The 6,157-nt window shown below is 30.6% G+C and overlaps 1 pseudogene; it reads right to left on the bottom strand.

Moving 5' to 3' along the window:
* Positions 1-735: 735 nt before the first annotated feature.
* On the bottom strand, positions 736-5,921 carry LOC140920754 (uncharacterized; annotated as a pseudogene).
* Between the last annotated feature and the right edge of the window lie 236 nt (positions 5,922-6,157).

Below are 6,157 nucleotides of genomic sequence, written 5' to 3' on the forward strand. Positions count from 1 at the left end.
GCTAAATCGCTCGTAGAAAAATACTTACTGATAAACAAGTAGTGGGATACACTTATTTAAGAATTGTCCGTGAATAGTATAACTCACCAAGTCTCCGTGGATAAAGTTCCTCATATATTTTATGTGGGTAAAAACGTAAATACTTAAGATGAAAAAATCGCAGGTAACATTATTCATGGACCATCCGTGAAAAATTCTATTGTTTTCTATGTGATATTTATAATTTTATCCATGACATGTATGTGGTTAAATTATTATTTACTTGTAGAATTTTTGTGGGTAATGAAAAAATAATTTTCATGCTATTTTGATTTTTTTACAGTTTGATGTATTTTTTAATATATTTTTAAAAATAAATTATAGGCATATTAAAACATCATTGTCAAAACAAATTAAAATTTTATGTAAATAGTATTTTCAAAATACACATCGTGACTGCCACACGTCTCAAAATAAAGATAAATTACACTAATATAATTCTCAAAATAAGTACATTGTTACAACTTACACTATCATAATTCTCTAAACTAACCATATATAGATAATGCCTACAAGTTTAAGCAAAATATGTAGTAATAACTACTATATGAAACTGACACTAAAATCAATATTACTTCTCGTCGTCATTATCACTAGACTCATGCTCGTCATAATCTTGATGATGATGATGACAGGATGACTCAGTCTGTATGGGAGCAACACTTTTTGCCAGTGTTGCTAGCTGCATCTGGAGCTCTATAGTGCGCTACTCTGTTTGTTGAACTTCCTCTTGTCGACGTTGCTCTGCTTTCCTAGCTCCTCTCGCGCCTCTCTTGCCTCGTGTTCTACCGCTTTTGCTCGCTCCTCAAATGCTGCTATATATGCAACTATCTCTTTAGAGTGCTGCAACAAGACATTGACGCAACCTCTAGATGGACGAGAATTTGAGACTAGACTTACGACACCTGGTCTATAAAGTGAGGATCTATCTCCAGTACTATTGATCCTCCCTTTATTCTTCCCCCAACAGATTAGACCCACATATCTAAGCGAGCTTCCGCATCAACCACTTGGCTACAACTACTAGATGTTTCTCCACCTTTGGAGGCCTGTTGCAACTTACCTTGAAATGTTTCCTATTGATCAATAGAAAATAATGTAACATAATCAAATTACTTTTACAAGAAATACACATAAAAGAATTATTTAATATTTCTTACATATGTTTTTTTTGCTCTTTCATCAACCAAAAGTTGTCATTCTTCTTAATGTGAGTTTTTTAAAAGACCTTGTTTTGGATATATTTTTGCTGTGTTCTTAGTCCTTCTTCTCGAGGCAAGAAATCTACTGATTATATACTTCCCTTGCAATGAGTATCAAAATGTGCCTAAATATTTAATGTCATCTTTTTAACTATAAACATTTAATGTCCTAGTCGTGTATCGTTTTTTTTTATTTGAATTCCTCTCACAAACTGTTGTTTTTAATATTTTAAAACAACAATTAACCAAAAAATCTATATTATGATTTATGAAACAAAAGCAATTATTGTCAGTATTAAATGCAAATTTGAATTTATTTGTTTTTAATACTTTTCCCTTTTTTACTGACTTGCGTCATTTGTTATAGATTAGAGTTGTTTAGAGGTTTTTATTGAAGAGTAATCAATTTAAATCATATTCAAATTGTATATAATGTAGAATATAGATATATAGATATTTTAATTTTTTTAAGTTATTTTAAATACTATTTCATTTATGTTGTAAGAAAAATACAAATTAATTTATTATTTAACCTATCTTTTAAGTTATATATTAATAAATTTAAAGGTGGATATAAATTTATGAAAATATAGTCAAATTTCCCTTGTTAGCAATTTTTAAAATTTAAGTTATGCAATACAAAGAAATAATAATTGTCTAACATTATTATTAATATTAGAATTTTAACCTTTTTATAGAAAATGTTAAAGTCAATTAATTGGAAAAACATAGGTATGTATCCCTTAAAGCGATGTTTGAGAGTTTAGGAGCCCAGGAGAATGCTTTGTGAAAAAGGAATGAGGAAATTGAAAGAATGGATGGTTTGGCGAGGGAGAGTCTTGATGAGTTTATTTGTTTTCATAATTCAAAATCAAAAAGAAATATTTTAATGGAACTAGAAGTAGATTTCATTCATATTACATGAATCAAAAGTACAATCAACTCTATAATCTGAAATCAACTATTATGATATGATGAGAGATCAAATTATATTAATATAATGTTCCACTAGTTTTATATTGCTCAATAACATTTTAACTTATACAAATCTTGTAAAATTCACCGTTGGATTGAAAATTTATATCATATAAATTATTTATATAATATTTTACACAAATTTAAAATCGTTTGATATGTTATTGTGATAAAATTAGTGTCTTATGTATGTTAATGATAGGACCGCAAGAGTAATGTATTATCGTGTAGTAAAAATTATTGTTCTCTCAAGGACTTTGTTAGGAGTATCAATCTCTCTTTACTATGATGATTAGTTAAAACAGTAAATGTTGATAATGATTTTTTATTAAAATTCGCAATAAAAATGAAGCATTGGATTGTAGTTTTTCATAACAATGGATACAATAAAACTAACTTCCTCTATGCTTTGGTGTTAAACTATTAAAATTTAGATAAATAATTATAACTAATGTCTTCTTACAAAGAGCAAAAATTATTTTAAACTAATAACCAACCTATTTTAATGATTGATGTATTAACAAAATCATTTAAAAGAAGACATCTTTCATGATTTCAAGATAACCAAAATCTATTTTTATAAGATAACCAAAATATATTTTCATTATTGATTCTCTTGTCCAATCTTAGGGATCAGATATCAAATCCACCTTTTCGGTATATTATTTGATATCCAAGTATGAACATGATTTTTACTAAGATGAGATTAAAAGATCAATACCCTTGACAGAAAGAAATAGAAATTGTTAGAGATCCATAATTGAAAATTCTACAATCCCAAGACAAGAAAGATCTACTCACACATGATCATAGTAGAATCAAAACTTAAATATAAAAATATTAGAAATATAAAATAACAGAATAAAATAAAATAACATAGTGAAAATGAAAATTTGAATATTATTGAAACTACAAATTTTCTAAGAGAAATACAAGAACAAAAGCAAGTGTAATAAGGGATTGTAAGTAGAAATCTATGTCAAAAACTGAGTATTTTTCGTCTTTTTTATAGCTCTAGGCGTCTTCATGAGCTTTAATTACAAGAAACCATCAGAATTTCACATAAAAAAAAAAATGGTTCAGGAGTAGAAGATGAGCATATTACGACCATTACTGGCAAGTAGTAATCATTATTGCCTTAGAGTGGTAGATTCTTGCTTTTTTTCTCGTTCAGCCATTACGGTCGTAATGGCCATTGCGACAAGACAATAATTCTTGTTGGAACTTCAGTTTCTTTCGTTTTCTTGATCAGGATAGACCATGACTGCACCACTTGACTTCAAGGCTCTTTTGCATCAAAAATATTCACTTAATTCCTCACTTCTCCTTGCAATATAAACAAAACAAAAAGGTAGTAAAATAGAACTAAAACCAAATTAAAAGCAACAAATTAACTTATCAAGCAAAGCTATAAAAACAAATAAATTCTAGCTTATCAAATCCCCCCATGGACGAGCATACATCATGAATAGGGAACTCAACATTCAATTCAAGTGTAGGTAATAGGAAAATTCCAAAACCAAAGGATAACCAATTTTGGTTCCAAATTAGTGACTTAGACTCCTCTTAAAAATAATTATCATCAATAGGACACTCAACTCTCAAATTCTCTCCATATTTTAGGATAACGGACGTTCACTCAAAATTTCATCAATGCAAAGTATCCTACCATAGGCTTGACTATTAACCAAATCTCCACTACATCTCTCATGAGAGCATATATGAATCAAAAATACTTTTCAAGGTTGTAACAAGACCAAGGGACAATAGATGGGGAAAAATTAAAAAATAGATATTCAAAAGTCTATAAGAAATTAAACATATGATTACAGGTAACCTTTTGAAATAATTCAAGCTAAGCATATTCAAACAATCTTTCATCAACCCAAACATTATTCATCAGTCAAATATGTTACTCCGAGTGAAACACCTGATTGTGTCATTTCAAACCGGGACTAACAAAAATTCATTTTTGTTTTGTTTTGTTTTTTTAATTCATATAAGGCTCAAAGTGGGAAACTACTGGATAGTATGAAACAAAACAAATCAAGTCTTAAGGTTTGAAAAAAATTAATCCTATAGTGCTTTTTCTTCACCATGATTGCAAGAGAATTTAGCCTTGAGACAATTGCAAATCAAGTTCTAGAGAGCACAATCAATAGTGAATAATCACTCAAAACAAGGAAGCGGCATAATATTTGATGATGTAGCACAAGCCCAAAACTCACATTTAGTAGATAAATCAATGAGAACATGCTATCAGATAATATGCTAATTTATCAAACTGAAAGTGTGGCATCCGAAGCTGAGTTCATTGCCTATTTAACAACAACGTACACAAAAATTATGATTCCCTATCAAAGACATCAAAAGGTTTTCTTTCATGCAAGGATAAGTTATTTATTTATTTTTATTTCAAAACAAGAAGAAGAAAAAAATTAACATAGTAAGAAAACAAGCAAACAATAAACTGTATCCCCCATGCTTGGATAAAACATTGTCCTCAATGTAAAAATTAAAATAGTCATGAAAGGGGTAAGAAAACTCACAAGATTATGGTGGTGGTGGAAAGTGGCCCTATGCACGCATGACGACCATAATGGTCATTATTGTCAAGCAGTACTGTTTGTTGCCTTGACGTTGGTTTTTTCAGGTGCACGGAGCAGGACAATTACGACCGTAATAGATTTTACGGCCAAGTCGTAATTCTTGATGTCTTCTCCTGTTTTCTACATTTTTTCTTGTTTTAGCTCAGCCTTCAAAACAAAAATAAAATTTTGAAAAATTAAAACTATGTGTTTCCTCAAACACAACGCTTGTTTATGGTTCATAGCTTGATCTTCATTTTGTAAATCTTATGGTGGAGATCGATGGATAAAACTTACTCGTTTCTCTATTGGATTCTCAACTACATAATGCTTCAAACTTTGACCATTCACAGTGAAAACTCTAGTGGCTTCACTCCAGATTTCTACAACTCCAAACGGGAATACCTTATGGATTTGAAATGTCCCAAACCACCTCGAACGAAGTTTACCCAGATACAACGTCAATCGTGAATTGAAAAGTAACAGGAAGTCACCTTCTTTGAATTCCATTCTAGTTATGTGATTATCATGTCACTTCTTGGTTCTTTCCTTGCAAATTTTAGCCTTCTCATAAACGTTCAACCTTAACTCCTCAAGCTCACTGATTGTGAATTGAAAAGTAACAAGAAATCACCTTCTTTGAATTCCCTTCTAGTTATGTGCTTATCGTGCCACTTCTTGGTTCTTTTCTTGCAAAGTTTAGCCTTCACGTAAGCGTTTAACCTTAACTCCTCAAGCTCATTGAATTGTAGCTTCCTTTTTTCACCAGTAGCCTTCAAATCTAAGTTAAGGGTCTTTATTGCCTAGTATGATTTATGTTTAAGCTCAACTAAGAGGTGACAAGATTTTCCATACATCAACTTGTAAGGATTCATACCAATAGGAGTCTTCTATGTTGTACGGTATGCCCAAAGCGCATCACCTAGCTTGGTGGACATTCCTTCCTTGACACATAGATAGTTTTCTTGAGAATGCTCTTGATCTCTCTATTGTAAACTTCTACTTGTCCGCTAGTTTGAGGGTGATATAATGTGGCAATTATGTGCTCCACTCCATATTTTTTTAGTAGGCCTTCAAACTGTTTAGCTATGAAATGAGAGCCTCCATCATTCGTCATCACCTTGGAACACAAAATCTCAGAATTTTTTTTTTCTTTTAAAGAGCTTAATCACCACATTAGCATCATTTTTTGGGATAGCCACAACTTCAACCCCCTTGGAAACGTAAACCACCGCTAACATGATGTATTGATTTCAAAGAGACAAGGGGAATGATTGTTAAGCAAAAATCTCAATTTAAATGTTTTGATGATGATTAAACAAAAGATTAATTAAAGATTATTAATTATGATTC

This window comes from Cicer arietinum, chromosome 6, assembly GCF_000331145.2.
Source record: "Cicer arietinum cultivar CDC Frontier isolate Library 1 chromosome 6, Cicar.CDCFrontier_v2.0, whole genome shotgun sequence".
NCBI lineage: Eukaryota > Viridiplantae > Streptophyta > Magnoliopsida > Fabales > Fabaceae > Cicer > Cicer arietinum.